Source organism: Podarcis filfolensis (genome assembly GCF_964270895.1).
Source record: "Podarcis filfolensis genome assembly, chromosome: 4".
NCBI lineage: Eukaryota > Metazoa > Chordata > Lepidosauria > Squamata > Lacertidae > Podarcis > Podarcis filfolensis.
Genome location: NC_139607.1, coordinates 19841845 through 19862152, shown reverse-complemented (window position 1 = coordinate 19862152; position 20308 = coordinate 19841845). Strand labels below are relative to the sequence as shown.

The window sequence follows — 20308 nt, the reverse complement described above, 5'->3', positions numbered from 1 at the left end:
GATCCAAATCTAGCTCTAGCTCAATACTTATCAAAATACACATTCCTAATTATTGCAACGTTGCCAGGATGCAGCCAAAGCCAGCTATGCCAAGATGAAGATGAATCTCGTTCAGGGAGAATATTGAAATTGACCTTTGATCTTCTTTTCTTCATTTATGCAGAAGTCATCCTGATTATTTCCTCTTGGGTATGCACATTCCAAAGGTTGAGAGCCAATAGTTGCGCAATAAGTTACTTGTAGTTTAAATGAGGCACTTGGATGATAAATATCTGGGTTTCTTTCAATATAAACTCATAATAAGTCATGTTAATGTTGTTTGATCTTTGCTATATTGAAGCACTCCACCTTACACTAGAATCTGAAGTATTATGAATACTTTTGCTTTTCTTGTCTATCTCTGCTCCACTACAAACAATACAACACATATGCAGGCCTCCTTAGATTTCTGGAGAGCACTGAACATGCTTCTAATAAATTTAACATAGATCAGGGCATCCAAAATGCACATACATTCTTTTAAAAAATCATGAAATGCATAGTAAATTATACAAATATGTTTTATGCATTTGGAGGGGAGTATTCCCTATTGAATTACAACAGGAACTCTGGAATGGAAGGTTTAATTTCCTTTTAACTATTTCTCCATGAGGCTGGCTTACACCAGGGATGGAGGATAAATTCAAATTTTGATGCAAAACTACCTGATTTGCACTTTTTGAAGTGATAGGCTGATAGAAACACAGCTAGCCTATGAAATTCGTACATTTCTGAATTTTGCGATAGACTTGCCCAACCAAATAATACGCACAAACTTCTCAGTATTAGGGGAAAGTGTGTATAAAAATGGATATATCAGTGAAAATAACAATAAAAATGTATTATGTTAGGGGAATGGCTTGCAAGGTAAAATTGCATATACAGGGTGTGTATATTAGGAGCAATCTGCACAATTATGCTGCATGTAATCATAATTCATGCAAAGGCTTTGCTCTGAACAAATGACCTTATCCATTCTGCAGAGTTGTTTTGCAAAACGGCCAAGGGACTCATTGAGAGCGCACTGTAGCTATGAAATAAGCAAACTTAAGTAATGCCGGACAAAACCACACTGGTATGGGCAACTGTAATAATGCTGTCTTTCTCTCCCTTGAAAAATGTAATTTTTATAGTTATGGGTGGAGGAAAGATGACTTTAAAGGAACTGTGTTGGTGATAAAGATTTCAGTAACATATGACTGCAGTTCTATGCTCATCCAACTGGCTGGGAGTGAAGGTTTACATGTGAGCAGACATGCACAGAATTGTGCTGTAATTAATGTTAGTATTTTCACCGGCACTGTAATTGTTATAAAATCTGTTTTACAAAGACTAAATTGTAATTGGGGGAGGGGAGAAAACCTACCATACTTTTCCATGTATAAGAGTAGATTTATTTTCTTTAAAAATTATGTTCAAAATTGTGGGTCGTCTTATACACGTATACAATCTCTCCCCATTTTCTCAATTTGGAGTCCCCCCAAACAGGGGGCGTCTTATGCATGGGGGCGTGTTATACACGGAAAAATACGGTATGTAATGTAACATAGCAGCTGCAATATCTTGTGACTCCAGTCAAGGTCATGGAAATGCTGAAATTGCCTTGTCAATTTGTTAAAAGTGAGTGTGTTTGTGTGGCTTAGCTAGGAGCAATGGGAGTTGTGGGTTGGCTGGTTGTTTTACCCCTGTTTTGCCGAGTGTGGAAACTTCAAGCAGGTGCTGTGTCTGGAGGGGTTTGTGAAGACAGACAAGCTATGGACCAATAACTTATGTGCTGCTACTAAGGAGTTTTGGAAGCAAGCAAGAAAACCCTCTCTTGGGCTCAAGGGGGAGGAACACATTGTGTTGGACTTGATATGCATAAATACTACTGCTTGTTAATAGTTGCCATCCTGCAAGTAAAGAGTCATCTTCAAAGTGTTGTGTGTGGAGTCTGCTTCATCACTATGACTTCACTCTGTATCACTCTGCATGACTCAGAAAAATTGCCTCCATTAACTCAACTACAGGCTTCAACCAGGCTCAAGTTGCTTTGAGCTTGTTCCAGTTTATACCAGAACAACCTTAGTATATAAGGTGCTACTGGACAATTTTTAAAAAATCTTTATTTTTAATTCCAGTTTATAGTTTTTGTGACGGATAATTTTTGCTAGGCATAGTATTTTTTAAAAAAAAACATTTTCATTGGTTTTTTCACAAATTTATACATTTTAACTTAACCGTTTCAAACACTAAAATACAAGGTTCTTTTGAACTTTTGGACCTCCCTCCCTCCATGGGTTCCATGTTTAAGATTAACTTTGCTACATCTCTAACCTTTATCCATCTGTTAAATATCCATAGTTATCATAAATAATTCCACTTTACAAGTGTCATTACATCCCTACCAATGATTTTAACTGTTTACAGTGATCTTTTCAATAAATAAAAAAATTACTCCAGTCTTTTAAAAATACTTGATCTCTGGGTTTCGGATCTTCCCCATCAGTTTCTCCATCTCTGCATACTCCATCAGTTTCGTCTGCCATTCTTCCTTTGTTGGTACTTCTCTTTCCTTCCATCTCTGGGCTTGTAGCATTCTCGCTGCCGTCGCTGCATACATAAAAAGTATTTTGTCTCCTCTTGGTATCTCTTCACCTATTATACATAACAGAAAGGCTTCTGGTTTTCTAACAAAGGTTTTTTAAAAACATTTTCTTTAATTCATTATATATCATCACCCAGAAAGCCTTTACCAGTGTACATGTCCAGTGGACATAGTATTAAAGCAACGACGCTGGCATGCTCTTCTTTCATTCTCTCCTTCTCCCTGACCGGCCTTGTGTCTGCCTGCAAGCAAGTGAGCACAGTGGCGTAGCGTGGGTTGTCAGCACCCGGGGCAAGGCAAGTAATCTGTGCCCCCTAACCCGTGGATTTGCGCCCCCTAACCCGTGGATTTGCGCCCCCTAACCCTAACCCCAGATGTTGCGCCCGGTGCGGCCTGCCCCCCCTGCACCCCCCACGCTACGCCACTGAGTGAGCATCCAAGTCCCTCCTTTTCCTCTTTGCTCTGCTGTGGGGGCAAAATACACAGCTGTTTCCTCTTGCTTGGCCAGACGGCACATGATGAGTGCCCCTCTGAGCATGTGCAGAGCATGTGTCCTGCCCAGTTTGAAGCAAGCTGGAGAAAAGCTCATTCACCTCTCCTAGGGCTGACCTTGCCACCCCTCCATAGCCCGCTTCCAAGAACAACAGAGCCCAGATGCCTCATTTACCACTTGTTGCTATTTGGACTGGGGTGGCTTCCAAAGTTAAGAGACCCACATTGGTGTATGGATATTGTGAAGATAGGGACAGCAGGGCAGTCTTTTGCAGCTTACAAGCAAAATCTGTAGATCCAACACTGGTATATTTCATACTTGACTCTTCACAGCAGATCTTAGGCTTGGATGATAATAATAATAATAATAATAATAATAATAATAATAATAATAATAATAATTTTTATTTATACCCCGCCCTACCCAGCCAAGGCCGGGCTCAGGGCGGCTAACAAGCAATAATAAAAACAAGTTGAATAAATACAACTTAAAAACAAGATTAAAATACAACATTAAAATATTAAAATGCAGCCTCATCACAGGAGGAAAAAGAAAAAAGAAAGAAAGAGGGGGAGGGAATCAAATTGGCTCCAAGCCAAAGGCCAGGCGGAACAACTCTGTCTTACAGGCCCTGCGGAAAGAAATCAGATCCTGCAGGGCCCTGGTCTCATGAGGCAGAGCGTTCCACCAGGCCAGAGCCAGTGTAAAAAAGGCCCTGGCTCTGGTTGAAGCTAATCTAACTTCCTTAGGGCCCGGGACCACTAGGGTGTTGCTATTTATGGACCTTGAGGCTCTCCGTGGGGCATACCGGGAGAGGCGGTCCTGTAGGTACGAGGGTCCTAGGCCATGAAGGGTTTAAAGGTCAAAAGCAGCACCTTAAATCTGACCCTGTACTCCACCGGGAGCCAGTGCAGCTGGAAAAGCACTGGGTGAATATGCTCCCTTGGCAGAGACCCCGTGAGGAGCCTCGCTGCAGCATTCTGCACCCGCTGGAGTTTCTGGGACAGCTTCAAGGGCAGCCCCGCGTAGAGCAAATTACAGTAGAAAAGCCTGGAGGTGACTGTTGCATGGATCACTGTGGCCAGGTCAGGGCGGGAAAGGTAAGGGACCAACTGCTTGATGCGGCGAAGGTGGAAAAATGTCGCCTTGGCTGTTGCTGTAACCTGCGCCTCCATGGAAAGGGAGGCGTCAAGGATTACACCCAAACTCTTAACGGAAGGCAATGGCACTAATCGGGCCATTGGCTACACTATGGTTCCCATGCGTTGGGACTATTTAGCACCGGCATGTCAAAAGTCTGTTTTGGGGGTGTAATCCAGCCTGCGAGTCAGTTCAATCTGGTCCCTGTGGCACTTTATTTCCTGGGGTAAAAGCCTAAAAAAAAGGTCAACAACTTTGGTCGGCCCTCACACATGTTCACTTCATCAAATCTGGCCCTCTTTGAAAAAAGTTTGGACCCCTGATTTACTGTATGGAGGAACATTCAGTTCTCCATATGGTAGCTGACATGGTATAGCTCAATTTGATGATTACCGACTCAGTGAGAACTAGACTGGAGTCTGCTGGCTATTTCTGGATCAAAAATGTGATTTTACTCCCCCTCCCCCTGTAAGCAGATATATAACAGCTCATTGTTCCTCCAGAATAATTATAATGTAATCAGCCTTGGATGCAAGTCATGTGGAATATTACAAAAAGGAATTGTGTAACAGCCAAAAAGTCTTTCTCAATGAATCTCTATGTAAGCCTCATTCGCTTATCATATTTGTTCCTGTTTGCAATTTTTATGAATCAGCACAGGAACAAACAGTCAAGGGGAAGAGATAATTCAAATGAAACCATGAAATGCTTTATGTGTAGAGAGATACCTAATCACTGCTAAATAACAGGCAAAGGTTTCAAATGTCATGTGCTCTTGCTGTTTTTCAAATGAAACACTTTACAACTTACAGAGAAGTCGGGAATAACATGGGCCACGCACACAGTCAAGATAACTTTGGAATCCCTATTACTCTTTTAATGTACGATAACCTGAATAATGTGACATTAATGTGGACAATAATATCACAGCTGCACCATACATTTAACACACATGTACACCACTTTAACAGCTGTGGATCCCCCCACCAAAATAATCTTGGGAACTGCAGTTTTGTTAAGGGTGCTGGGAATTGTGGCTTTGTGAGAGAGTCTCCTCTCAGCAACCTCTATAACTCCTGTGAGCTGCCCAAGGATGCTGTGGGCCTACACTAGACCTTGCTCATTTATATAGTCAGCCTAGTCCGTTGCATGATTTCTGCATGGAAATGGGCATCTATGCTCAAACAGTATTGCTAGTTGCACTGTGCCTGTGTAAGCATAAATACATGTGCCCTCATCTAGTCATGTGAATTGCCTACATCGTAATCCTTCCCAGCATCCAGCATGGTTAATGCAATCAGATTCCAGAAGTTTATTTAACAGTGGGTTAAGCAGTATTTCGAGTGCAGACAGGATGTCTATACAAGGAACTCTGAAGTCACATTAGAATATTGAACATAAATGGGCACCAATCCAAAGTCAACAGGGCTCTGTTGAGTTCTACTTGTTTGGTATCTGGGCCGTTCTCATGATTTCATTTCAGCCTTGTGATGTTCATGTATTATTTTATTTCCTTTGTATTTGCATGTTTGGATTTTATTTTTACAGTGGTACCTCAGGTTAAGTACTTAATTCATTCCAGAGGTCCGTTCTTAACCTGAAACTGTTCTTAACCTGAAGCACCACTTTAGCTAATGGGGCCTCCTGCTGCTGCCACGCCGCCGGAGCACGATTTCTGTTCTCATCCTGAAGCAAAGTTCTTAACCCAAGGTACTATTTCTGGGTTAGCGGAGTCTGTAACCTGAAGCGTATGTAACCTGAAGTGTATGCAACCTGAGGTACCACTGTTTTTCTTTCAAAAGCTCCTCTTTCTAATAGAAATTAAGATGAAGACATCACCTTTGTTTTCATATCATAAACTGGTCTTGTGTGACATACCTGAAGCTCATTTGCCTCCAGAAATACAGGCCTCTCGATATATGCAAAGCCTAGCTGGACTTCCCAGGAGGGTTACTAAACTCAGGGATTAGCTATGTATATTACCAACAACCAACCAGGATTGTCAATGGGCAAGAGGGGATACTCATAATGGGGATGAGTACTCAACACAGACAAATATTATATACGGTAATTAGCAACATCTCAATAATTCAGTAATTGCATGAGTTCTTCCTGTCATCTTCATTTGCCTATGCACACGCAGAGTTACTAGGTCTACAGAATCCTGAAAGACACAGGGCTTGATGATATCACAAGGTGAGACTTGCTGGTGACAAGGCATGGTCTTCCTACTCTTGAAAGGAAAAACAACAACAACAACAACAACAACAACAACAACAACAACACCCTGAACAAAATGCACAGTGTGGCTTCAGAAACTTGAGGAGCTTCCCCAAAAGAAGTCTAGAAGGAGCCAGTGGCTGCCGAAAAGGACACTGGCTCTTTAACTAGCCAGGTGCTGCAGTCATGACATAAAAGCCAATTATGGAGATATAGTGGGCTCTTAGCACTCACTTCCATGTTAATTGGCTCCGGAAATGATCTGTTTGCAACCCCATTAACCCAGAAAATTGTGCAAAGTTATGAAATTTAGGGTGGTATGCCGGCATAGAGTTCTTTTCTGCCATTTTCATCAGTGAAGCATGGGCACATGTGCAAAAATGATGGCGGAGCCAATGGTGTTTGTTGTTGTGTCATACAAGGCCTAGTGGTGTGAATGAAAATTTGTGAAACATGCCGGTATATTGGTCAAAAAGCCACCGTTCCACGATACAACAGGAACTGCCGTGTGTAAGGGGCATAAGAAGATAGGACAGCTCAGTAGGTGTGGTGCTGATAATGCCAAGGTTGCAGGTTTGACCCCCATATGGGACAGCTTTGTATTTCTGCATTGGGCTAGATGATCCTCAGGGTCCCTTCCAACTCTACAATTCTATGATTCTACTAGCATCATAATTTGGGAAACTAACACAACATCTCCCACATCTCATTGCACCCTGTAAAATTCTGCTACTTGCTCTAGGGTAGTGCTGAGACAACTTGCTTTCTGTCTCAGCTGCAGGACTGCTAACCATGGTCCTGAACCCATTGAACCACCATGTTGGTCCTTGTCCAAGGTCCTGACCTTGCCATAGCTTCAAATGTATTCCAGAGCTTCGGGCATCACAGTGGATCAGAACAGAAGTATTATTGAACAATAAAGGGACAAAGCCCAGCAGTTAGAGAATGAAGATAGAAATGAAGAGCCCCCTCCAAAATTGAAAGCAAACCAGGTCACATCCCACTCTCTCTGTGTGTAGAAAACAAGACTTCATGAGGCTCTACAGACTACTGTACCCAGCAAGTTAGTTATAAGGAGACCAGGGCAATCAACTGCTCCTGTGCACTGCTTATTTATATAACTGTTGGTGCTGCATATGCAACTGGCATGTAGAATGGATACCATAGACTAGTCTAGCATAGCTGTGCACTTGGAGACACCCATCAAGTGTGCAGTTACAGCAGTGATCCTGAGTATGGACTCTCAAATCTAAATCTCAGGATCAAAGCCTGAGGCCACTGCTTAATGTACAGCAGGAGTGGAAAACCAGTGGCTCCCCAGATGCTATTAGACTCCAGCTTCTATAATCCACAACTATTGGCCATGCTGCCTTGAGCTAATGGGAGTAAGACTCCAACAAACATGCAGAAGACCACCTGATATGCAGCATTTATTAACTGGATGTTAAGTTTAGAGGGGGTGAAGTTGTTCATCCAGGAGGAATTCTACCTACGATTCAAATTAAGGCGATGCTGGCCATACAGGCAACAACTCAAGGACTGCAAGAGTAAGCACCTCATCACACCACTGAAGGCACAGCCTTCCAAACAAACATATTCATTTACAGAGGGTTCAAAGTGCTTCTCATTCAAGCCCATTATCTCAACAACCCTCAACAACCCTGTAAAGTAGGTCAGCACATTGCTGATGATAGGGAGGTGGAGAGGACTATGAGATAGAAGCTTTCCCAAGGACAACAAATGCATTCTTGATTCAGGAGAGATCTCACTCCGTGACTTCCTGGTTCAGAGTTCAGTCGCTTAGCTACTGCATTAGCTCTATTAAATGTTAGGGATTAAGCCATCTGAGTTTAGTGTTCGTTTCTCTAAGGATTCGAGAATGAGTTCTAAGAACAGGCAACTTGTTTTCCAGTGAAAGAGCATCAAAGTGCACTATGTGCTGGTTTGCATGTGAGTGACTGATGTAATTCGCACATTTAGATGCCACACACCCTGCTTCCTCCAACACTGCTGATCCCACAAGCCTGTTTAGGAAGTAATAAAATCTTATTTAGAATAGTTAAGTTTGAAAAGCATAGTGAACCAGGGCACTGCCATGGGTGTGTGTGTATGTTGGAGTTCTCTATTACCAAGGTCCCTGATTCACTTTGAACCCATCTGTAGCATTCTTGACCGTGAAAACTGAGTCATCCACTGCGAGGCGTAACTGGTAGGTTTAGCCCTTGCTTTCACATTGTCCCAAAATTCAGTGCTTTGCTTTTCCACTAGGAATAAATATTCCGCATTTGCTTATACAGGAGAAAACAAAATGGTGCATTGTGGGGCACCGTTGAGATGCGGACCCGTCGACCAAGAACAAAGTCTGCTCCCATCCACATGGCACCATCCTGTGTTATGATACAGCGGAGAACTTTGGGTGTCATCGGACTACAACTCCCATCATCCACAGATGGCATAGTCAATGGTTAGGGTTGATAGAAGTTGTAGTCTTTGGAACATAGCTGGTCTGGAACATAGCATTGCTAGCTGTTTTATGTTTTTATTGACAATATAGATTGTATAGCTAATCACAGTTTTTACTATGTTTTATATTTCGTGACTGTTCTGATTCATCCTGGGCTCAGCTGGGAGGAAGGGCAGGATTCACAATCAATCAAATGAAGAAGTGCAACTTTGCCCAGTTATTGTGGAACTGAACTATGTGATGATGTAGCTGCATGACAGAGACCATCTCGTAATGAACACATTTTGAGCTGAAAAAGGCAATTCCATTAACAATGTTTAGGCATATTCAATGTTACTCCTTCGATAAGTCTGTAGGAGGCTGCATACTGTTAAGGCTGTTCTCCCCCCACATCCCCATATTGGCTTGGAAAAACATCTGTCAGCGCATAGTGCACATGATTTGTTTCTTGTTTCCTCAAACTATTTCAGGACTGGTAAGTAATCCATAGAGACTTAAATCCCGTGTTATGTAGGATACTCATGTTACAATTGCCCCCAAGGTCCTGAAAGCTCTTGTCTCTGCTTCACTTTAGAGCAAGGAGGGAATTACATTGCTAAAACAGAGAGCCTGTGAAGCTTAATGGCTTAATTTAAATCCTAACATTATGTGAAAGATAGTGGGGAGGAGAGCCGTCAGCCCTGGCATGCCCAGAGTTTCATCTGGCATTTGGAAATTCCCCATTAGTATCCGTAGCAGTGATGGGGAACTTGGGGTACTCTAGAAGTTGGTGGGTTCCCCAGCTACTAACCGTCCCAGCCAACATGGCCAATGGTCACAAATGGTCAAGAAATTCTACTCTAACAGCATCTGGAGAGTCACAGGCAATGTCTGTATTATACATTTAAATCACTATGAGAGCACAGCCAAAGCATTCTGGGAGCTGTGGTTTCTTAACAGTTAACTCTCCTGTTTTCCTCAAAGAGCCACAATTCCCACAGCGGTTTAACAATCCGTCCCTATTTTGAGGGACATGTGGAATTGTAGCTCTGAGAGGGGAACAGCGATCTCCTAACTCTCACCTCTGGCCTAGATATTACTAGCAGCTATAGGAGGAGGAAACATGGATAACTGTTTTCAGCGTGAGCCACACATCTCCTGTAATGCTGAGATTCCTTAAATGGCTCAGGACCGCAATACCTCAAGGACTGTCTCTTTCCATATGAACCTACTTGAACCCTGAGGTCATCTTCTGAGGTCCTTCTTCATGTGTTTCCTCCACGAGAGGTCCGGAGGGTGGTAACAGAAGAACGGGCCTTTTCTGCAGTGACTCCCCATTTGTGGAATGCTCTCCTCATGGAAGTTTGACTTGCGCCAGGCAGAAACATTCCTCTTCAACCAGGCCTTTGGATGGTTGATATTCAATGCCCTCTTAAATATGTTGGGGAGTTGGGGATTATTGGATTGTTCTTGTTCTTGTTTTTATTATGTATTTTATGTTTTTATATTGTGATTTTATGTTGACAACCACCCAGAGACCTGTGGGTATAGGGTGGTATACAAATTTTAATAATAATACAGTGGTACCTCGGGTTACATATGCTTCAGGTTACATATGCTTCTGGTTACAGACTCCACTAACACAGAAATAGTGCTTCAGGTTAAGAACTTTGCTTCAGGATGAGAACAGAAATCGTGCTCTGGCAGCGCGGCAGCAGGAGGAGGCCCCATTGGCTAAAGTGGTGCTTCAGGTTAAGAACAGTTTCAGGTTAAGAACAGACCTCCGGAACGAATTAAGTACTTAACCCGAGGTACCACTGTAATAATAATAATAATAATAATAATAATAATAATAATAATTCTTTTCCCTCTGTCAGTTTAAGGCCCAGCCGGTTTGACTACTCACAGCTCCCAACCCATACAACTGTATCAAATCTATAAGAAATTCTAGCTATAGATGTATTGCACTTTGTAGGCAAAAGACACAGCGTGGCCCTGTGGACTTAACGAATCACAAATAGCTGTTGACCTATCATTGGGTGGGAGGGGAATAGATGACAGCAAGGAGAAAGTGAAAAGAGCTGTGCCTTTTCTCCCCGTATACATGGTAAATATTTGTTTGGTTCTCTTCCCTCTGATAGCACGGCTGGGAGAGGAAGTAGCTGGTGGGAATTATTGACAGAAAGCTACTTGTGGAAAGAATCGTTTCAAAAGAGGAACAGAAAGGAGCAAAGCACATGTTGTCCCAAGGGCATGTGTGTGACTCAAAATCAAAGAAATGAACTATCCATCCAAAGTTCAGGACAAGGCGGAGTCAGAAAAGACACTGAAGGAGATATGACTCTGTTCTAGTCACACGAGGTCTGGACCCCCACAAGAGATGATGGTCATCAAGCAAGAGGTGAAATAGGGTATTGACTGCAGGAGATTTCAATGGAGACTTTGTCTACCACTTCTTTTCTTGAAGAACCACTCCATCAAAATAGAGGAATCTTCCTGTTCACTACCTCTGTGCCTCCTGCAACCTGCCACTAGTCTACATGACTGGTCACTGTGTCTTTCTCTGTTCTTATCTCTCTCCTTCTGCTTATATCCTGGATGAGATCACAGACCCAGGATTTCAGCCTGTTCCTGCCATGCTTCCTGGTCCTGCCAGTTCCACTCCCTTCTCCACCCTGCCTGCTTGGACTGTTTTTCTGCATGGAAATGAAAGCAGATTGGCTTCTCAATTATATTATATCTTCACCTTCTTGACCGATTCCCTCCACAGAGGTGCTGATCTTGCAGGAAGATGCTGGTCTCACCCAGATCAAAAGAGGCTGTTGGAATGAAGCAATGATTGATGAGAGCCTCTGGGTAGGAGAAACAATCAAGAAGCAGTAAAAAAATGCAACCGCCATTGTGTAACAAACCCAGCCAATCCCCAAATGGCTCCAAACAAGGCCTGGCGGGAAACAAGAAGTTTATTCAAAGTTCTGGACCAGTAAAGAGACCCTGGGCCAATCAGGGCCTCTCAGATATATAGGGTGATCTAGTACTGCAAGATTCATGGCTTGATCTAAGTGTAAGTGTAAGTATTCTTTTTCAGGCGTTTGGTAAACTGATGGAAATAATGAGGGAGGGTGAGAAAAATGCTGAACAGAGGCAATGGTTGTAACACTAAGGACACTTTCTTGGAATTAAGACTTATTGAAATTACAAGGATGAGTAAGCATGGTTAAGACCCTGCTGGGAGACTTAAAGATCAGAGCCTTGCACAGAATGTGGTAATTAAATAATCTAACAGTGTTAATTGTCCTGCTCGTTTCTCTGATGTGCATTCTAGTATGTCATTAACGAAATATCAAAAATGTATCTACGGAGGCCAAGTAAGATTTTCTTAGCCGTTGAATTGGCTCTTCCTACGATCTGATTGGCGTATGGAAGCAAAGATCGGTCCAAATTGGACACCGACCTTCATTTCGTGTGGGTGAAGAAAAAATATTTATGAGATCATTGCTCAATATAAAAAGTACCCCCCCCCAAATTCACACACCTTATTAAAGATCAGGCTTCTCTCCATGCTCTCATAACTCTCAGCTCAGGGCCTAGTCACATGATCGCTTAGCACTTGATGGTCATAGAAAAGGCTTAGCTTATGCAAACTCCACAGATAGCCATGTGAAACCCAATGCCAGTTGTGATTTGAGTATTAAAAGTTGATATACATTGAGTTTACTGCATGGTGCACTCTTTTACATGACCTGTTTGCCATAGATTATGGCTGGAGAATGCATAGTCCTCTGGGTTCTGTCATATTCTGACTCCCATCAGACCCAGTCATAATGAGCAGTGGTCAAAGACTATGAGGGTCCATCAACACCCAAAAACATGTTTCCCATCCATGTCATTAACTGAAGCTAGTGGCTTTTTCTGAATCCACTATACATTTTTGCTCAAGAGCACTGTACATAAGATGTCCCCTTATACAGGGTCTACTATTGGTTAATTCAATCAAGTATGGCCTTTCTTTCTTATTTCTTTGGCAATTACTCGAAGCCAAGTAAGATTGTCTTCCATGAACATGGTCTTAGTAGTGTGTCCATAGGTGGCTGTGGAGGCCAATTCTGGATCCACATGTCCTTTCACAGTGGGGATATAGGTTTCCGGGTGGGAGTTGATCACAGTGAGGGTTTGCCAAACATGCCTTCTTAGCTCTTTCCTCCCTTTCGTCCTGAGTTTGAGTGTCTTCAAAGTCCATGAAACCTTTGGTAAAGGCTGTTCTCCAATTGGAGTGCTCGTAGACTACCACCACCGGTCTTCATTGTTGTTGTTGTTGTTGTTGTTGTTGTTGTTGTTGTTTACTTGGAATAGGAGACACAAATATTGCTTGATCTTATATTGTGGAATTGAAACTGAAATTGGATCTCTCTACGCTAAAAGTGTAAGTATGTTTTAACTCTGTCATGGTTCTTAATCCAGGAATTCCAGGAACTGTAGTTCAAGGAACTGAGTTAATCCTTTCCTCTTTCAACACAGCAGTCGTATTATATAAGTTCACTCAGAAGTAAGGGCAGATCCACATTTAAAGCACATCCAATGTACATTTAAAGCACTCCCAAAAAAGAATCCTGGGAACTTTATTTTGTTAGGGGTACTGGCAATTTATCGCTCTCTGAGGGGAAAACCACAGCTGGGGGAAGTAATGTGTTTTGAATGTGCATTGGATGCGTTTTAAATGTTTGGTGTGGGTCTGTTGTAAGAGTCACACTGCATTTAGTAGGACTTGCTTCTAAGCAAGTGTTTAACTACTTGGGAAAAGCTTAAATGCCCCCCTTTACATTCTTGAAAGCTGGGAGCTGGTATTTTGTCAGTGTTTCCAAGGGATTAAAATGGAGGGAGGAGATATAGCATTGGCAGCATATACTGACTGATTGCTGCCATCCCTCCTTCCCACCAATTGGCCTGAGAATTATGCTACATCATAATGTACCATTGTTTCAGGGGACTTTAACCAGGGCGGGGAGGCAGTGGCGTAGCATGTATTGCCAGTGCCCAAGACCATGCAGACGGGTGGGTGGGAGGGAGGGAAACAGAGTACACATGTACATTCAGTGTCACCCAGGAGATCGCAGCCTTAGAGATAAGAAGAGTTGTTTCATTCTGTGGAGAGGTTGCTTACTGATTTGCATGGAGAGGCTGTTTTCAATGGAGCCCGGGAATTTAAGTGCGTAGCTGTATCAAGGCAGAACCAGCTGTTGAAATTTGCACCCCTAACAAATTTTGCGCCCGGGACAACCGCTCCTATACCCTTCCACGCTATGCCACCAGGGGGGATGGATTGGCCAATTCTAGCCAAAGGCTCTTGGGAAAAATATCATTGCCACTGCCACCACCAGTTGTTCAGAATCACAAATGAATACAGCACTGTTGCACTCAGACATTTGCTGGCAGATTCCCCATGGACCACTGTGAGAACAGGGTGCTGGACTAGATGGGCCTTTGGCTAAATTCAGCATGGCCCTTTTAATGGTCTTATATTATCTTCACCGTGGCGAGGTGTATTATATTTTCAGTTACTTTATAGTCATTATTTCTAAATTTGCTTCTATAAATAAAAAGGAGCATGTGCAAATGTTATGCAAATATGCTTCTCTTTCGTCCACTGTTTTGTGATGCATCACCTTCCTGGGGGTGATGTGTAAGGAGACATCCTATCCCTAGTTCAGGCCTGAAAGCCATCAGATGCAAACTTTATTCCCGGCCTTATATACTTCCTAGTCCATTTTTAAAAAAGCCTTTTTATCCATCGAGCTGAATTCAATCCACTAACCATGAATGACAGTCAACCAGGGCTTGACAAACTTCCTGTGGGGTTTTTTGTTTTTGTTTTTAGCTGTCTGGAACTGTAAAAAAGGGGGGGGGGAGGTTGACAAAAACCTGGCAAGCCACAATACATGGCTTGCGAGTTACATCTCCTAGACGCCATTAATCATGTAAAAATCTGAAATGGACTCTGGTTGTATATGGATCGAGAAAAGGGCACTTTACCCTGAATTCTAGCCTCCCACATTAAACCTCTGATTCAAACCCGATTGTTTTGCCCAGCAAGAATAGCATCAATATTTCTTTCAACTTTCTAGATTAAAGCTATCTGCAGCCAATCGAATGACTCCCTGAAGAGTGTGTGTGTGTGTGTGTGTGTGTGTGTGTGTGTGTGTGTGTGTTCAGCAGAGTCTTTGTCCCTCGGCTCTCTGCATTTCTGTTTGTTCTGAAAGCTTCTATACTCTCTTGTTTTCCCTGTAAAACAACAAAACATACTATTTTGGGGTTGCCGGTCATGATTCCAGGAATGAGACTCCAACCCTCCAGTACAACAGGCCTTACATAGTAACAGCCTGGCATTCATTCAGAAATGCTTTGACCAAAGAGAAATGAGGGAAAAAATTGAGGGAGGGAGAGAGAACAAGAGAAAGAGCGCTAAGATGAGAGTTACTGGAAATAAAGAAGTTGCACCCAAAAAAAAAAAAAAAAGCAGGGTTGGGGGGGACATAACATGAAACATAGAAGAAAGGAGATAAATTCTGCTTTTCACTTTTGCATGCCAGTGGGAAAGCGCTGCAAGTTTGTCACTAAGTATCATGAATACTAAGGCCACTTCTTTAATGAAAGCTCTTCTCTTCTGAAACGTGCGTGTGTAGATGGGAACATTTTAGGCACAGTGTTGCCAAGTGCTTTTGTTTCCTGCCTTTTAGAAATTAACTTTGCCATGGTGTGATGGAGAAGGAGCTCTCAAGCTCAAAAGCGGAACAATTCTTCATGTTTGGCTAGGCTCGCTGGCCAGCCAGCAATAAAACTGGGTTCTCTCGGGTAATCAGTACTGGGATATGAAAAGACAGCACATTTTGCTAGCTGTGCAAACACCCCCAGCCCCGTTCCTATCTAACCAGATTTTGAACAAGCTCCACCCCTACCCTACCAGATTGCTACTGCTTGTTCTGCCCCAGGGGTGCCAACTTGAATATAAAATGGGGGGGGGAGCAGGTAAGCCCTGCCCCACATGATGGATCATGTGATGTGACACACACCATTTGAATGACAATGCTCATCAACCCAGCTCCCTCAAAAAAATTATTGAGAGGGTCAAAAGGACCTCGGCCCCTAGGAGTTGGCTTCTATATTCTGCCCTAAGGAACAGAGAAAACTGCCTTAAATACAATGCTGGATTTACATATAAGCTAAACAAGCTATAGCTTAGGGCCCCACTCTCTTGGGGGCCCCAAAAAAAATTAAAAGGAAAAAAACCTGGATGTAAATTTCCAAAATATAAGATAAAAAACAAATAAAATAAAACCTATGTACAGCAACAGTGTTTTGTGTTGTGTAGGCTCCTATGATGTAAGTAATGAGCCTTGCCTGCTAACCTGCTCCCTAAAATATCACTGGTTTGCTCATTTCTATATATAGGGTGCCTACATTTTGCATGTGCAAATGGCTTTAGATACCTATCAGGTCCATAAATTGCCATATAGCATATATTCAACACAAAAAACAGCAACAATTTGTGGTTGACAGAGGACAGCTGGACATATAAAGGGCCCCATTACCTTCAGTAGCTTAGGGCCTCATTAAACCTAAATCCAGCTCTGCTTATATATCAGCTAAGACTATTTACATTCATCTAGGCCAGGAATAGGGAACTGGATCTAGCCAAGTGGATCTCCTCACACACATTGGGGCTGGGTGATATATCAAGATATCATCCAAAAGCAGTTTAAAGTCCATATCATGATATCGGTTTCATAATTTTCAACCTAGCAATATATTGCAAATCACAATGTGTGTGTGTGCTATGCAAAAATCACTGTGGGGGGGGGGACTGTGAAGCCAGCCAATGCCTTTACATAGCTCCATCCTTATTTCAGATATTGTGATATATTGTGAAGCTTAGCTGGTGATATATCACGATTTAAAAACTAGATATCGCCCAGCCCTAACACACCTGGGCTGGTCAGCTTTGACTGCTGGGTAGTCCATCACCTGCTGTCACAATGATATCAGGCAATGGAGAGCTCTAGCCCGATATTATCTGATTGGTAGCAGCTCACCAGGGTCTTAGGCATTTTAAACATAATGGAATAACAGCATCTTCCCAGTGAAGAAAATATCAATAAATCTGGGGCATGCTAGAGGTTTGTACAATTACGAACAGTGCATGGGAGAGAAGCAGAAAGTGTTCCATATTGCTTCTTTGCACACTAGAAACCAACACCAATGTAATATTGCAATAAGAAAGAGGAAGAATTTCTTCATAGAGTGCATAGCCAACTTGTTGAATTCACTAGTGAAAGAGATAAGGATGGACACTAATCTAGATGGCTTTTAAACAGATTAAGCACATTCATGGAAGCTGGGTCTTTCAATTGCTATGTTAGCTAAAGCCCGGACACCCATGTTCAAATATCAGCAAGGAGTCATAGGAACACAGGAAGCTGTCTTATCCTGAATCAGACCATTGGTCCATCTCGCTCAGTATTGTCTACACCAGGGCTTCCCAAACCTAGGCCCCCAGCTGTTTTTGGACTACAGCTCCCATCATCCCTAGCTAGCTGGACCAGTGGTTGGAGATGATGGGAACTGTAGTTCAAAAACAGCCAGAGACCCAAGTTTGGGAAACCAAGTTTCAGACAGACCTACCTGGAGATGTCAGAGGTACCTGGTACCTTCTGCATCCAAAACAGATGCTGCACCACCATAGTCATGTTTTACCTGTAAGGAGGAACTGGTGTGGGGGACAGAGATGGTCTATTTCATCTGGTCTAGCCTTGTAATTCTATTCCCCCCCCCTCATTATTATTTGTGTACCTCCCTTCATCCAAAGATCTCAGGGCGGTTCACAGCATAAAAATGCAAAACAGAAACACAAAAGACATAATAAAAACAAAAGCATGTGATGATGTAAGTTCATGTTTTTCTCGATTTTCCTATGAAACTTTGGTGTCTTAACAACCCAAAAGTTGGAGCCAGGTAAGCTGCGTCACGTTACAATTAATTTAGCTCTACCTGGACCAAATGATTTCACAATCAAATGTAACCCTTTCCCCCAAATCAATAACATAAGGAATCAAAAGGATTCATGCATTTTTCGGGGGGAAGGGAAGGAGTTTGCAATACCCTCACCAGAAAAACAGATCGTTTGCATATGACCTATTATGGAGATTAATTTGTAAACAGTATGCAAATTATGTATATGCGACGAACGGTGGGAGGAAGCTTTCTGCGGCTTGTCGCATGTGATCACCAGCCACATGAACCATTTCCCTTTTCCCATTATGTTTCTATAGGCTGTTCGGCATGTCAACTTAGTTATTAAGTTTTACAAACAGTATTTTCTCCATATCACGTAACAGCGCTGTGAACATACATTTCTTTGGCCATAAAACCATATCCCAATGGCTTTATTTCGAATCCCCCAAACCTTAATTACCCTTTAAAAACCAATGTTCTTGTTTATCTTCAGGCAAGTATTATGCTAGCAAATCTGGAAGTTAGTTCTGAGTAGGATTGTTTTTATAGCACCACAGCTCCTCAGGGGTGGCTGTGGGGGAAATGGAGGTGGTTTCTATTCTAAGAAAACATCCATAAGCCAAAGGAAAAGAGCATTTTGATGTCTCTTTCATTCCCCTCCCAAGAATATCTAATAAGTAGGGTTTTTAAAGGGAGGGGAGATGTCATAATGGTACACTTTTCTGATGGCTTTTTCTCAGGACTTGGCTAACATGCTCCCGACACAGACCTATATTTGCTGGGGTAATGCAAATGTAGGGGTTGTATCTCTTGCAGGAGAGAATGTGTATGTTGGGAAATGTCTAACCCTTTATGCCAACCTGCCAATTCCTCCATACAAATCCTTCATTCTAGAAGTGGTTTGCCAGGTGGGGTGGAGCCATCACAATCATTTCTCAGTAGCTTGACCACTGTTGGCCCCCACATGTTGTCTTCGGAAATTTTTATTTCTCTCTCTCTCTCTCTCTCTCTCTCTCTCTCTCTCTCTCTCTCTTCATCCAGAGAACCCCCATCTCCCTGTCATTGACATCTGAACAGTTCCATCATCTGGCTCCACAAAATTGTTAAGGATCTTTTCCCGGCTACATAGAACTCCCGTGATTGGCTATTCAGAGCCACTTGTCAATCAGCACCACCTGGTCAAGAACCTGTAAACGTTTGATGTTGCCAACATTATTTGATCCCTCAACATCCACCTGATCATCAAGGATGATATGTCACTCATGAGGAAACCATAAACCTCTCTCTCTCTCTCTCTCTCTCTCTCTCTCTCTCTCTCTGTGTGTGTGTGTGTGATGGCCTAGGGTAGATAGACCTGAAATGCTTATTTTCTTTCACACACTCTTCTACCTTTTTCCATTTTTGCTCTCCTAAACTTTATTCTTTTAAACTTTGTGCGCCTAGATTCTCTTTGGCCCATGCTTCACAGGAAGAAAGGAAGCTACTCTGCTTGCTGCAAATTGTTATGGGTGTGGGATGGATTCTCCCTCATCTCCATCACCAATATTCATTGCTGATAGCCTTGAGGATTGCTCTTGTCTCAAGGTCAGAAGAAAAGCAAGGACTGGTGACAGCATACCTCATATTTAGAGATGTGAATGATGGAGGCTGGTCCATTAGCACTGCCCTTCCAATGACAGCCAGCCCCCACCTTCTTCTAGGTACGTTCTGTCTAAGGGATGGTCCTGGCTGTTAGCTTCCTTTTCTTCAGGAAGTGTTGCCATTATAGAACTCTGTAGGGAGAGGGATGAGGGCAAAAATAGAATTTGTTGGCCCTGTCTGTCATTGGCTCTGACTCCACCTACTGTTGATGCCTCCTTCTGCCCTACAAGTCCCAGTGGGCCCAATCCACTGCTGAATGTCCCCAGGCAGGGGGTGAGAGAGCTCTCAGGCTCTCCTCTGCACAAACAACCAAAGAAAAGCCAACACAAATAGTAGCATTTAATGCTGCAGAATAGCAACCTTGTTTAAAGCAAAGTGAAACCCCAAACATCTGAAAGGGCTGGCAAGTAACATGCTATTTCCCTGGTGCCAAAAGTTCATCCATCAGCAACAGTTGTGCCTTCATTGAGGGGGATTCCAGGAAGAGGGTACCATCACTGTTTCAAGGTACTTTATGGGCTGCCTTTCTGATGACAAGTGGTCTGCGGAAGCTCACGTAATTCTTCCCACTTCACCTCTGAAAGCAACCAGCCCAGAAGGATACCATGGCTGATAACATCAACAGCCACTGAGACATCTAGAAGCAGGTATGTGTCCCATCCTTCTCCCAGCATAGGTCATCCATAAGGGCAGCCAAAACAAGGCAGAAACAAGATAAGAAGGTGTCCAGATGAACCGC

General features: G+C 42.8%; 1 long non-coding RNA gene across 1 annotated transcript; it reads left to right on the top strand.

Annotated features, from left to right (window-relative positions):
• The first annotated feature begins 8359 nt into the window (after positions 1-8359).
• Positions 8360-19189, top strand: LOC310762111. The gene is made up of 3 exons (XR_014547870.1): positions 8360-8429; positions 11064-11992; positions 18970-19189. It is a non-coding gene; the product is annotated as an uncharacterized lncRNA (long non-coding RNA).
• The last annotated feature ends 1119 nt before the right edge of the window (positions 19190-20308 follow it).